The 13,766-nt window shown below is 32.8% G+C and overlaps 1 long non-coding RNA gene across 1 annotated transcript in view; it reads left to right on the top strand.

The window, feature by feature from the left end:
* Positions 1 to 13,083, top strand: part of LOC137925869 (uncharacterized) — a 77,599-nt gene extending 64,516 nt beyond the window's left edge. Inside the window, exons 2-3 of the long non-coding RNA XR_011107685.1 lie at positions 5,350 to 5,760; positions 13,057 to 13,083. This is a non-coding gene — a long non-coding RNA (uncharacterized lncRNA). The remainder of the gene's footprint in view (positions 1 to 5,349; positions 5,761 to 13,056) is intronic.
* The last annotated feature ends 683 nt before the right edge of the window (positions 13,084 to 13,766 follow it).

Raw genomic sequence — 13,766 nt, 5'->3', positions numbered from 1 at the left:
AAAGTATATTTAAAATAAAATTTGTAGTCGAATCGACGTTTATTCATTTTAATCCGAAACTCTTTAAAGGAAAAGAAGTTTAGAAGTTTTTATAGACTAATTTATTTAATAATCACTAATAATTGTCAAATATTATACCACTATTTTTTTGAGCATTGGTTGCCCAGCGGTAGTGAAGTCGGACTTTCGATCGTTGATTGCGGGTTTGATTCTCGGGATATAAATATTTATAATTCACACTTTGTGTATTCATTATATTGAATTGCCACTACTCACAAACAAGTTTCCGGAGGACGAGAAGCGTGTCCTTTGCATACCATAAGGACAGAATGCGATCGCCAACCCACCTTCCAAGCATGGCGATTATGTTATATCCATTCATATATAAATATCTTTGGCCTATGCCTTTTAGTGGTCGTCTGTGGAATGAAATAACGATACTATTTATTAAATAATCTTTTTTTAATGAGGCTTACTTTGACCCATAACAGTTTGCAAATGTTGCTTAATTTGAATATTTTTTATGTCTCACAGAGTAATTCAGAAAAAAAAACATCTCGCTTTGAAATGTTTATTTAATTTTTACATAAAAGAAACTAAAAAATTAAAGTTTATTTCATGTTCATTTACTTATAGATTTAAAAAAGAATAATCTTATACTCTGTTATTCTAATATTCTTTACTTGATTTAAATAAAAATGTTGTACACTGTGTTTTTAGTACATATTTGTTGAAGTCTGTTGTGCGTTGTTGATGTCTTTGGAATTGATTTTAATTTATCAGAATTCTTTAAGAATCTAAACAGGAATACAATTTTACTAATATACACAATGATTTGATTAAGGTTAGTATGCTTTTTAAATAAAAATCCGGCCTTTCTTGAATGTGAATGACTACATTATATGAGTACCTCTTCTATAGTACAAAGACATTCGCCTTCCAGTTAGAATCTTCGAAATAAAGTGTTATGTAGGTATAAAAATTTATTATCTGCTGTTTTTTGATATTAAGGAACTATTTATGAAAATATATATTTAGACATTTTCATATAAAGTGTGTAAGTATGTTTCAATATATATTGTAGTCCATAAAACAGAATTGCCATTTAATGACACCGTTACAGTGTTCCGTAGTTGTATTAATTCAAACCGTTGCTGCCTAATTGACCATGTTATCTAATCTACATATGTGTAGATGACGTATTAACAACGATTCCTTAGTTTTAGTGGACATAATAGAAAATAGAATACAGTGTCAATTTTATAGCTGTTTGTATTATTTTTATTTTGCTGCTATTATAGCATATGTGACATTTTCTCAATGTGACCTGGCAAGCGCTAACACACCTCAACAGATCTAGGAAGCCGCCGCAGCGGTGCAACACTAACATGAAACGCTTCATTTACGGAATTCGCACCATAGCAACAATAATTTATCTTGTGCGGTGTCATTTTATTTCCCTATCGTTATTTATAACGCTTATTCAAAAATTAATAAATAAATAAAATTTACATTTCGTCATGTATTTAATCACCCTGGTTATTTAAATAATTTGATCATATAGCTGGTCTGACAGTCTCTATTGCCAAAAGTTATTGCTCTCTCAAAATATCATTAGAAAAAAATAATGTAACGTATTTTTTTGGATTGATAGCCTTACTTTAATGAAATGTGAAATATGTAAATAAATTTTAGACAGACTAGTATTAACATTAGGCTGACATAAAATTGCAATGAACTGTCAAACGCGCGAATATGTAAGCGAACTGTCAAATATGCGATATTCATAGTTATCAGCCAAATGCACAGTTTTCTGTTTTTTTCTTTTTAAATAAAAATTGTGAAAAGGAATAATGTACAAAATGAAAGATAATGAAATATTCACAGTCTTTTTCAAGTTATGGCGTGATCAAACAAAATAGCAATTTTATTATAATTTATATATACAAAGTCAAAACTTAGTTTTTTATTATTAAAAATAAAATAAACCCAATACGAAACAAACAAATATATTAGATTGGAATCATTCTTTAAATGATCGATACTTTAGCATTGCGTTAGTAATTCCTGCAACTGTACTAAATAAAAACCTTAAATCAACTCTTGAATAAGTTGTCTTAAGAAATAAAAAAAAATAGAGAACTCCAAGAAACTGTAACGCAAACCGAAATCGTTCGTTTTCAAATCAAGCAGATTTATTTAATCTTGGGGGACGTCTTATTTATTTATTTGTGAAAGCTGGTGTAGCGCGTCAGCCGTAGCTCGTGTCGCCCGGGGTGAGTCGAGGTGAAATAGCAAACACAGGAAACGGATCTGGATAACTTTCCCGCCGAACCGGGAAAAGGGAGATCTCATGTGTTTCATTAGGGTGACTCTGAAGTACGATATTTGCAAAACTAATACGTTCAGTATCTAGTAAAAAATGTTCTTTTCCCAACTAGTTTATACTAGGTTACTTTTATGTATACATCGTGGGAAAATGATGGATACAGGTCGCTTGCAATTCAATTGATCTACGTGGACGTCGTACCGTTGAAGTGATGATATTTAACTTTTTGTTTTTCGTAACAAAAAGCTGAAAGAGTTCGAAAATATCTCCATTGTCATTCTACATACAAAACTTTATGTTAAAACTTTATTTATTGTTTTAAAAATAATTTACACGAATCAAACGGCGGAATATTACGTAATCTTCCGCCGTATTTATCTAAAAATATTTGTATGGATGATCAAAAGACTGTATTTGAATTGTTGTAAGCTAACAGAAGTTTATTCCTCAAATGATCAATAATGATCACACTTCAAATATAAGTATCAGAACCACATTCACGGTCCCTACAAAATCATTGCATCCCATTAAATGACCCAATAAACTTAGCATTTACAGATTTAAAGCACCGCGGTATCAGAGAAATCGTTCTATAGTCCCCAAATAAAAAATTAAACATCAATAATGATAAAAAGGTACACGTTACTTGGTGTGTGTAAATAAAAGCACCTAATTTCCATTCTATCGTATCTGTTCTACTACAGCCGTGTGTCTCATAACTCCTGGCATTATATGCATCCTACCGTCTCACTCTTGATATGTTCATACGCATTAATACAGCTTTATAGCTACGAGATAAGCATAAATCTAGCGGGAGGCGGACCGCGGTGTATCTACATCCGACTTTATTGTCGCTCCGTAGAGTTTGTTTATGGCTTCAAATCGTGTAAGTCAACTTGGAATAGTTTCCATTCTATGTTTTATTTGAAATGAAGTGTTTTTAAACTCGTTATAGTTGTGTTATACATTAAGCAAGTATTTCCTAAGAAAACAATGAAGAACCACTATAATTTTTAGCTATATTTTCCGTCTTAAAAGTATTACATTGTATTTAACTATTAATATTAGTTTTTTATGGCACATACTTAGAAAATAAAAATAAATAACGTATTAAAGTAAAAAATACATTTGTGAAAGGCGATCATATTGTAGCTAATATGAATTCCTCATCTTTCTAATTATTTTTTCTTATCTTAAGTTATAAATAAAGGTTGTAAAATTAATAGAACAAGCAATAACACATAAAACACATGCTTGCCGAGATGTTTTAAACATTTATTGTAGATATAAGAAAAGCAATTTTGATGGTAGGATTCTACAAGGAAATATTTTGGTGTTTCTTTTCACGATTCACACGGAATGATGCTCTATTATACATATTTTTTTAAAAAATAGTCAGTTTTACATATATGGTACTCTAAGTATACTTTGGGATGCAGGTATAAAAATTATAACATTTGATATATATACATTGCTAATACCACCTTGTATAATAAAAACCGTACACATATCCCCTGCAAAATAGAATCGGGATATAGCAAATTGGCTGTTTAAATGAGTAGGTCGTCATTGGATGGATGACCAGGTATCTCCGCCGTTTTTTAGTATCAGGTGAGCTTTATGATTCTATATGTTCATCTGATTATACTTTCATTACATCCATCGTTACTCTTTTCGATAGAGGAATCGTTTAGGAGCCGTGTAATTATAAATCGATCAAATAAAAGTAATTAGCCTTCCCCAGTAGATTGGCAAGTTTTAGTTTTAGCGGAAAGGTCAAAAAGCGCGCGGAACTGCTGCTGCAGCATCAAGGCTCAGGGGCGAAGACAACGGACTGAAACATCTTGTTAAAGTCATTGGAAGACGATGGTTGCAGGCTGCTTGCACCCGGTCCATTAGGAAATCTGTGGGTGTGGCCTATGTCTAGCGGTAAACAACCTACGGATTTAAGCGATGATGATGTTGAATCCATTAAACAGAAACAAAAGGCAATGAAATAGAGCAACATTTCACAGTCTTACAGTAAGACGGTACAGAAAGGTAGTTTAAGTAAAATATGAATTCGGCGCGTTTCGGCAGTTTCGCGCACACGTTACTTGTTTATCCTTTTAAGGGCGAGTTCTCATTTCAGACAACTGCTATGATTGCTGTATAATGTCCATTACATCAAGAACTTCCGACCGTCCTTATGTTATTTCTAGGAAAGCGACGAAAATATCAACACTTTCACAGGTGCAAATATAAAGTTAAAATTATCTCTAGGAAATGTAGGTACCAAACAAAATAAGGCTGTTCAAAAATATTACTTCTAGTACATCATGGTTTATTAATAAGAATTTTAAAATATAGAAGGATTAATTACATTAGTGTATTGTTTTTTGTGAACAATAAAGTTTCTAAACTCTACAACGGCATTAGATATGTTTAGAATATTTCGTCACCATTATTATTTCAGTCGTAGGACATACATAGACATAGGACATAGATTTCTTATAGGACCGGTTGAAAGCGGGCTGCATTCAGAGTCTTCCAACTGCCTTAATATTTCGTCACTTCACGGCTTACGACATAAACAAAATTTTTAATAAAACAACTCAATGATATACATTATACCTAAATAATAAACAGAATCTCCTAAATTGTGACAAACTAATTACTACATCTTAAATTATTTTAAGTGCTATTAAAACACTCGCACAATGAATTAAAAGTGCTGTCATAATATAGAGAAAATAATGCCTATGTTTTGCATGTTTTGGCAGAGTATCAAACTATTTTTGGCTCGCGATACGATTCATGAATGCACTCGCTGCTGCATCTAAAATATATCACAATTATAACTACCGTGCAGTCCAATGACTTTATCCACTTTATCGACAGTCAATATCGTTTATTACATATTGATATTTAATTGTTTTTAGGTTTGATTAATTCTGGTTAAATAAACGCTATTGTTAAATTTGTAATGTAAAACAACATTTTTGTTATATTTATTAATTATAAAACCTTTAATGTTTCAGAAAAGGAAATGATCCCGCAGAAAATGAGCACCCTGTAATGCCGAGCAAAGCTACAGAGAGACCTTTAATGAAAACCGCCAATTAAAGGTCCCGAGACATTTCTGTCCTACATATTATAGTAATGGGCGTAGAAAAAAGAAACAAAATTGAAAACAAGCCATTGTTATGTTATACGCAGGCTCTACGAGAAAAAGGCAATCTACATGGAGGGTTCGCACCGGACGCCTTGAGATGAGGAAATAAGAATTCATCCTTTCTCGCCCCGGGGGTGGAGGTGTAGAGAGGGGGGCTCAAGACGGACGACGCCATTCCAAAAACCCATTATACGAGCTCCGGAGCTGTTTTCTATCTCGGGAAGGAACCCGCGCTTGGGAGGAGGGAACCACCCGCACCTCCCTTTTGGATTCCCAAGTTTGTTTATGAAAATTGCCCATTAAAATGGCTATAAAAGTAACGCTTTTGCCACTCCCGAAATTAATAAGAAAATTGATATAGATTATTATTTCGTGAATAAACCCCCTGGCCCGAATACAAAGGATAGACGATTTAATTTTTTTTTTATAACATTTAACTACGCTGATCTCTAATATATAGATTATCACTATTATGATAGTGTTTTTGCTTATTGGAATAACTGTCATAACTTTGTTCATGATTAATTAAAAAACTGAAGACATAGGTTGTACATTTCCAAGAAGTAGTTATCGAGAGAAATAAATACTAAATTAAAATAACATTTATTATTAACGTAAATGTTTGTGCTGGACTAAAGGAAGCGTAATACAGACCTAAAATTTACTTCTAAGAATCCTTATTGTTTATCTGCTAGTTTTAAATCATGAAAGCAGAATAAATTGTCGGCATAGCTAATTATTGGCAAGAAATTTTTTTTATTGTCAAAAACTACTTAGTCTAAAATTAAAATACTTTTTAACTTATATTAATTTATTTAAAACAGAAAATCTAATGTTATAGATCACTTCAAGAAGGATTAACTTCCCCCACTTTCCAGAGATTTACGGCGTCATTACAAATTAAATTAAAAAGTAGAATTATTACACTTGAGGCAAAATTTAAAAAAGCATTACCTCACCCTCTTTATTGAGAAGTACCGCTTTCTTCGTTTTATATTTTCTCTCGTTCTCCCCTACCATTGTTGTTGGCGAGTAAAAAAAAGACAGAATATTCGTAGACGATGTTCGTAGCTCGATATAAAGAAAGATTATCCAAAGCCCCTAAGGAAGTTTGAAATTGCTATTGTAGTGAAAAGGATTATACGTTAGTGCTACGCCGTAGCAAGTCTACATAGCTGGGTCGCGTTTCGGCGCCTTAAGGATAATAATGATTTACTTTCTCATATGATTAAACTTTGTGTTGTGAAACTAAAACATAATATTGATTCAATATATCAAGAATATATACAGTTGATGTGGAATAAATTTCACAGCAGAGAAGTTTGTTAATTTCGCTTAAAAAGGCGAAAATTAATTTTCGGTTTGTATGTACATATTTTTCAAATGCATATATTTCATATAACATTTAATAGAAAGCTTAAGTTCAAATATGAAAATATCAATTTACTTGCAAACTTAGGTAATTATTAAATTATTGTTAACGAATATGGAATAATAAAAATAATTTATACCGAATTAAAACATAATGTACATAAATTTAAATAAAAAAGGTGACCATTAAATCCAATGGTGTTTCAATTTCGAATTAATCGAGGCAGCGAATTGGATAGGTAATGAAAACAAATATTGGTTGGCAGTTTTAAATGTAATATAAACAACGCGATATCGCAACGAAGCTCTGAATATACCGGGGCGGGATTAATCCGGTTAGAGCCGGTTGAATACGGGATCCGGGTGAAACCCGGTCGAACCGGGTGTTCGCGAGCGATACGCCCGGCCCAGTGAGCGGTGTTAATCCCTATTTTAAATTCTGATAAAGGACTTATTTCACCTGCATTAAGAAATCAGACATATATGAGTTTCGTATTTCCGTACAAGTAACACATATATATCTTTCGATATAGTAGTTCTCCAAAATATTTAACAAGTTAGTGTATATTTCGTATTGACGTATCTTAAAAATCAACCAACAATACACCAACCAACCAACAATAAACCAACAATCCAGCAGTAAATAATCTGCTTGCTTCTGGACCAAATTATCAAAATAATATAATATTTAATTAATTTATACTAAGTGTCGAAAATATCAATTGGAAAGTATTGAAACACTAGAAGTTAAATAAATTTACAGAATTCTAATTTCAAAAAGCTTAATGACAAAATATGTTTTTAAACGTTTGACAAAGAATTTGGTAGAAGAAACAGAGAAGTTAAATTAATAACATCAACTTCAAAACACATATTATGGATTATCTTGCCATCGCCATTAAATGTAGAGTACAGGGGTCTCATGTGCGCGTAAGCCCGCGTGCATAACGAGATCGAAAATGAAACATAAATCGACGAGATGGACTACGGGGACGATTAAAGCCATTAACATGGCACGGGTCACCGAGGACCATAGGAGATCCCTGTCCAATCAACGAACCCTTTTATTTATCCGCCGGTGGTGTTTGAACTCTCTAATCTTATACCGTGTCAAATAGGAAGTACAAAGGCTCGTGGGTCAATTTAAATTGGTGTTTGTGTATCACGATTCATGATAGGGCGGTCTTACACGCCCCCGCTCTCAGATGTACGGTAACGATCGCGCCACAATACCATAGTCAATAAATATGGCGTATACGCGGCTACATATGCCGTAGGCGCGTACAGTGCGAGTATTCGTATTGTTTATGTCACATTAAATTGTTAGAATGTTGCTCGGTTATTGCCGAAACCGTATTCGGTTATTTCGCTATGTAACTTACGTGTTCGTGGGCGTAAATTGTTCCGCCCTAACGTTTATTGCTTTACCTCTGTAGTTCGATCCTGGCTTATTATAATTTTATTTTTAACACTAAATGTTTACGTTTTTATACTGTTCATTCAAAAGATAATATACAATCTTTAGAAACAAAATAAAAAAAAAACCTCCAATAATTTATTAAAAAGCAACTCATCAAGATGATTAGATGTGGCATAGCATAAAATAAGGCTGTCCCTTATGATAATTTTACTAAATTTTATTAATAAACAATATTCTATAGTCAGATTAAAATGCTTACAATGACAATTTAATAAGAAGAGACTTATTACAAAATTCAAACATTAATGTTGTTATAAACATATGTATATTAATGTTTTTATATCCAGGCATGCTAACTTAGACACTCCAGTGTACAAAGGCATCCTGTAGGACCACTGACCTTAGTTAACCGTGGTGTCTACCCAAGATCATCGGCGACATCTAGAGTTTGCTGGGGTTCCTCGAGGACTGGCTGTATTACAGCAACTTCGACACAAAATGAGCGCAATATCACTTCATTGCAGAAACGTTGTAACATACATTATCTGCAAATTAATGAGATGAGAAGTTGCCACAATTCTATTTTGACTGCAATTGTATGATATTAATAGTATGAGTTATTGCAGGTAAATTTGTCCACAAATACAATGTCAATATGGGGCTATAAGATTCTAAAGTGAACACAAAGAATCGGCAAGCGCAGCGTAGGGTGTCTATCCACAAGGTAAGCAGACAATCTTGTTGTCGGTTAATGTCGTCAAAACACGCTGGATTTAGACCGCTTTCATCTAGTAGGTTTTCGATCTATGAAGGGCCCTTCATCCTATTCCTAAAATGGTGATGAGACTGATGAAAAGTTTTTAAGTAGTGATGGATACAGAACCATCGCAAAACAATTACTTTCTACGATAATGGAAAATTTTCAAAGAAAATATTCAATCGCATATTAAAAGTATCTGAAAAGTAAAAATAAAAAAAAATCTTTATAGTTAGGTCATAATTAGTGAACTTGGTAAAAAGAATTTGATATAAAAGATTTCTTGAGTAAAAAAATCGTAATTTAATTTTCATAATACACTTCAACAACGAGGTCAGATGAATTAAAAAGGTTTTAATCATTAACAAATTTTCTCCATCGCGTGACCGTCTATGCTAAGTCCCTGTGGAGGCTATGGATTTGCTTGGGCAGGTCATTAAATCACTAAATGATATAAGTATAAAAAATAAAGTTTTCCCGTTCCATCTTAAAATCTTAAATACACCCGTACTTTGTACTACTATCGCGCAGAGCTGACCGCTGGAGCCTTAAGGTTCTGAAGTGGAGGCTACGGACAGGCAAGCGCAGCGTACGACTTCACCCACAAGTTGAACAGACACCTTTGTTAAGATCTTCAGAAGATTCTGGTGAGAGGATTAAGGCTGCTTTCAATTGGTTCTATTAGAAATCTATGAAGGTTGCCTATGTCCAGAAGCGGACTTCATACAGCTAAAAGAATGACTGCGTAAATAAACATTGCTTGCTTCCGGTCTACAATATACTTGATGATTTCACAAAACGAGATATGCAATAAAATATATTATTCACCAAAATTTAGTATACGTAAATATCAGTCCGTATCAAATTATAATCATAAATGACTATCATTATAATTAACATCATTAAAAATGAACAAGAACGTTTTTTTTACACGGATCGGTAACAATAATGTAACGAATACAAATATCTAATTTATGTTCATGTTTGTGTACACACGCTCACGCATATATTACATAGCATACACTAGATGATATTGACTGATGGCGAAACGCTGTTGGCTGCAGGCCAACTGACTGTCTGGATTAAATCCGCTACTTATACGTCCTAGCGACTGCTTTCAGAATTAACAATGAAATAATAGCCACATGTTCAAGTCCAGTAAAAGGAAACGTATTAAATCTTCTTACAGTGACCACGAGTCACTATCGTTTTTATATCTACCCCGATTTTCAGCATTTTGAATTTTAGGAGGAACTTTTATGGAAACACCGATTAGATCACGAAAATTTACTTTAAATAAGTAATATGTAAATAAAAACAGATCAAGGACTATTGTGGTGTATAGTCTGTATATTAAATGTAAATCGTTGACAGCCAACGAAATTTTTTTTTTTATAACTATTCATGTATCATTGTTATTACAATTTTCTACACACTATTTTATGGTCTACCACTATCATTTAATTATTTTATCGTAATATTAATATGTGGAAGTGGGTAGAACACATACAAAGTTCATAAGCCGATAGAGGGTCACAAAATACAACAAGGATACTATTTCCTTTGTACAAGAAAATATCAAGAGGTAGGCCTGCCAACATATGGAGTGAAGATATCCTGAAAGTTGCGGGAATTTCACAATCAAGGTCAGACGAAGAAAGAGAAATTTGAAATAAGGCGGAGGAAGCTATGTCGCTTCAGGCTACAATAATAAAAAAACTAACCGAAATTTAAGAAAATTAAAACTATCCCTAATAATATATACAATCCTAATAATTGTAATCATTATGAAATATAAGGTATAGCTTAATAAATAAATAAAAATTAAAATGTTTGTTCTTATTCACTGCTACTAAAATAGAAAAAGAAAATATTTTTTTAGGCACCATCAAAACATTTTGCAGTGTTATCTCACTTTAACGTCGTGATTTATGTAACAAAGTCTTCTAAGATTAATACCAAATTTAATGATGATATCAGTAAATGTAACTATGTCATATTGAAATTTTCACGGTTTTGATCGCATCATACCGTAATCATTTGATTAAAACTTTGAGTCAATAAATAAGACTAATCATACGTTATACGAATGAAAACAAAATAATCTCGAAGACACTGTACTTATTGGAAATATAATCTTTTAATTACTTCGTAGTTATATAATACTCAGCATAAAACTATGAAACTCTTAAAGTGTTCGTCTAATGGTCTTATTGCACCCAATCAAAACTGAGGTTTGGCTCTCCACGACACCCGTATTGAAACGCTAAGTGCGTTTCGGGTAACAAGACAAGTGTTGATCCCTTTGCATCACGGATAATACACTTAAGCAATCTTAGTACTTAACAGGTTTTTAATCTGATGAAATAAAATATTTAATGTTCAATCATTAAGAAACAACTTCTTAACGAATTCTAAGCCTAAGTTACTGTAACAATGATTTTCTTAGCACCACCTTATACCTACGAAGCCGTAAACTACCACACAAAACAGCATTTGTCCTTGAAAAAGCAAATTAAATGGTCCGTGCAATGTTATTCAAGTTTGTTTACGTCACAACCAATGTGTCTTTCCAGTTATGATTTGTATCATAGAATCTCACTCACTTCGGGCCTGTTGTACAAACTAACAGTCGCTTAACAAACCGTAGACAAGGCTATGCTCAGAATTATTTTACGAGTACAAATCAATATAGAGCAGAACCGTAGACGTACGAAAGTAACTGAGAAATCCCAGCGGATTACCAAGTTGAATTGAGCAGGCTACATAACGCGCACAACACAGGAGCCTTAAGGCTCTAGAGTGAAGATGACGGACCAGCAAGCGCAGCGTGGGACGTCTGCGTAGTGGATAGACGGTTCGGAAAATAGGTGGATACAGGTCGCATCCAAACCGAATTTTTTGGTAATTTATTGGCTGTGTCCAATAATGGGCTTCCTGCGCCTGAAATGATGACGATGATGATTTAAATTAACCTTTACCTTATTTATACTTCGCTCCTTGAGATATGTGACCTGCCTTCAATCGCCTTTATAGTACGAGTAAAAATAAATGGCAAATTTGGTTATGATCGCAAAACAACAAACATAAAGAAAATAATCGCTTACTAATGTATTATTTAAAAAGTTGCTTACATTTTCCCGTCATCCAATGGCCTGGAGATCATTATTTATCAACTTTTTTATTTATAGCTTTGTTTTTCTTCGACGATTCACAAGGACCTCTTATCTTGGCAATATATGTTATCGATGGTCTTTGTTCTATCTGAGAGAAACGAATGTTGATATCGTACCACTGTTGAATATAATAAATATGTTCAGATAGTAACGTTAGTTATAAGCAATGGACTCTTGCAGTGTATTTTACTTTATACATCTTTCTAAAATAAATTATGTATATATCTGTTTTGACTACAAAAAACAATATTACCAAAAGGCGAGAATAACAGTGCCAATAGACCTAGAAAATATAATTCGACATGGGGGGAAAACATTTCTGCATGGCTTTATACATGAAGTGGCCATCGATAAGCCGGGACAGATGCCTTCGGTAGTGCTTTACCTACCTTATTTCAATAACAATGTCTCCCCATAGAGTTACCCTGCGTTCATGTTTACTACGTTACATTCTTTACTATCAGCCACAAACTCACAGCGAATTTTAACTCGGAGAAATCCTTTTTTTTTATTACATGAAATTTATGTAAATTTATAATTATTACATCTAAATTTAGTTTTCTCACTTTTTTGCTATTGTATGTCATAATCAATAAATTTTGTTTATATGCAATTTAAATTAACAGATGTGTCTGAATATTTTATTGTTATAACCTTTAATTATACTATTTTGATGTATATAATATTGGTGTGATTTTCAATAAATTGTCACCATTTTTAATGGAGAGATCTGTACATAGTCGAAGTATTTTTTTATCTGCTAATGGGTCTTTGTTTGCTGTAGGGCATATAGGTATATTCTACACACGTATTTATTAAAAATAGCATGTAATCATTTCTGTGTTTTAGTTTCAGGGCCGCCGAAGTTTGTCATAACAGTTAATAAGTATCAATCTACATTTTTGGTTTCCGAACGTGGACGAAAACGAATAGGTAGCTGAATCGATTTGGGACGCCGCTAAGATGTTATGGACGTGGAATATTATTCAGCATACCGATAAAAGTCATACGTAATGCCTACTCGGAATAATTTTGTCTCGAACACCTAAAAAGAGTTTCCATGCATAATGCAGCGTGTGAATATTATATTTATGGAACTTTTGGTAAATAAATTCACCGGAATTCTGTTACAATATTCATTTGTCTTTTTATTTATTTAAATATCCTTTCAACAACATATACATTCTCTAAGCAATGATTATAACTTAAATGAAGTCTTTTTTAACTAGCATTTATATCTATAACTATCGTGGCGATCATTAGCGGAGGAGGCCTGTGCCTGACAGTGGGCGTCTGTGGGCGTTTGTGGGCAAAATGACAATATCTATAATATACTTGTACAACTTTTGTATGAATATAATCTTTACTAAACTCTTAGAAAAATTATAGTTTTAAAAGTATTTCCGTAAGTTCTTAGTAAGTCTTTGCTCATATGGTTAGTACATCTCTTTCATAGCTCGATGACAATATCAATAACAACTATAATTACAATTTTATCCGATACAAAACTTTAGAAAAAAAAAGAATCTTTTAAATATTTAAAATTGTAATTTAAGACA

Source organism: Battus philenor, unplaced genomic scaffold (genome assembly GCF_028537555.1).
Source record: "Battus philenor isolate CCGP_79_NKW_IND1 unplaced genomic scaffold, ilBatPhil1.0.hap1 SCAF_10, whole genome shotgun sequence".
NCBI lineage: Eukaryota > Metazoa > Arthropoda > Insecta > Lepidoptera > Papilionidae > Battus > Battus philenor.
The sequence above is the reverse complement of the archived record's forward strand: the minus strand, read 5'-3'. Positions and strand labels throughout refer to the sequence as shown.